The sequence below is a fragment of the Elephantulus edwardii genome, unplaced genomic scaffold (genome assembly GCF_000299155.1).
Source record: "Elephantulus edwardii isolate Elephantulus edwardi_28Jun2011 unplaced genomic scaffold, EleEdw1.0 scaffold00256, whole genome shotgun sequence".
NCBI classification, from domain to species: Eukaryota; Metazoa; Chordata; class Mammalia; order Macroscelidea; family Macroscelididae; genus Elephantulus; species Elephantulus edwardii.
This window is the reverse complement of record NW_006400006.1, coordinates 1501658-1503205: the sequence shown is the minus strand read 5'-3', so window position 1 is coordinate 1503205 and position 1548 is coordinate 1501658. Positions and strand designations below refer to the sequence as shown.

The 1548-nt window shown below is 42.3% G+C and overlaps 1 pseudogene; it reads right to left on the bottom strand.

Moving 5' to 3' along the window:
- Positions 1-238: 238 nt before the first annotated feature.
- Positions 239-1548, bottom strand: part of LOC102847155 — a 13288-nt pseudogene continuing 11978 nt past the window's right edge.

Below are 1548 nucleotides of genomic sequence, written 5' to 3'. Positions count from 1 at the left end.
AACAACAGATACAGTGATTACACAGATTGTTCATTATGAGATTTTATTGTGTGTCCAAAATTAGACTAAGAACTCATAGGTGTTGACATGAGACATGAGTTACAAGGCTATTATTCAGAAATAAAGGTCTTATGATAGTCTTCATGAGCCTCAGCCAGAAACTGTGGGGAGATTTGCACTCAAATCAAAGAAGCAAAAAATAGCACAATTAAACAAATTCAAGAATAGTCTTTCTCCTCTAAGCCACACCCCCTGGTGAGAAAGTGAAATCAAATCCAAGGGCATTCATTGCTGAACAAGAAAAGAAGAGACACAGAATGCCATGAAGCCATCTGTCCCGCCCTGACCCAGGTCCCTGGAGGATGAAGCTGCGCCTGGCCAGCATTAGGCATGCAGGATCACAGAGAGCCTTGAAGCCCTGGGGATCCAGGGGGCAAGCTCCAGGGCGAGGTGAGCTGGGGATTTCCACAAGGCACAATCATGGACTTTGGCTCCTTCTGGAGCAGCCAATCCCCAGCAGCCAGTTCGCTGACCTTTGGACGGTCCTCCAACATGGCCAAACTTGTTGCAGAGCATATAACCAAGATGCTAAAAAAAGACCAAGTTCAACTCAGAGTCGTGGGGAGACAAACGACCCCACAGAAACCTTTTGATGCCAGTGCTGTTCGGCCCTGAGAAGAATGTGAAACCTCTTGCCTCCTCTTTAGAGAAAGTTGTTAATGGTCCTATAAACTGGAGTTTAAAACTGGAAACATTTGTTAGCAAGGAAAAGAGACTGGGCTTGGAATCAGAAGGCCTGAATCAGAAGAGACCTGCTCAACTACCTGGGCCTCGGAGTTTCCTTTTGCTTTTGTTTTTCCTATAAAACAAAGAGATCCCACTAGAGAAACTCTAGAATTTTTCCCCCATTTCTTGTATCCCATGCTTTGCTGACATCCTAAATATGTAGCTAATATATCTTCTGCTTTGGAGACCTTGAGTGGTGCAAATGGCTAGGCTCTTGGCTTGTATCAGAGATGGGTGGTTCAAGGAAATGCTGAGGTGTCTTGAAAGAAAGACCTAATGGTTTAATACTGAAAAATCATCCTATGAAACATCTATGGAGCACAGTACTTTTATGACACACATAAAGTTGTCTTGATTTAGAATTAACAGCAGCTGGTATGGGAAATATTGTCCACACTGCCATCGAATTGATTCTGACACACACAGATCCTTTACAAACCTTTTACAACAGGGGAACAATCCCGGGAAGTTTCCAAGGTTGTAAAACTTTACACAAGCAGACTGAGTTTAAACCTTGACCTTTTTCTGGCTAGCGGCCATATTAAAATCGTGTATGAAGTTAGAGAAGGTAAGATTTCAAGTCATTCAGACCCAGTTTGAAATGCTCTATCTGCCATGTTCCAGCTGAGGCTTCTAGCCCTTACCATCTTCAGTTTCCTTATTGTTAAAACATAATTAATAGTACTTATTTCAAAGTTATTATGAGGACTAAAAGGTACAATTAGCACAGTTCTTGGCACTTCTTGTTGTTGTTGTTGTTGT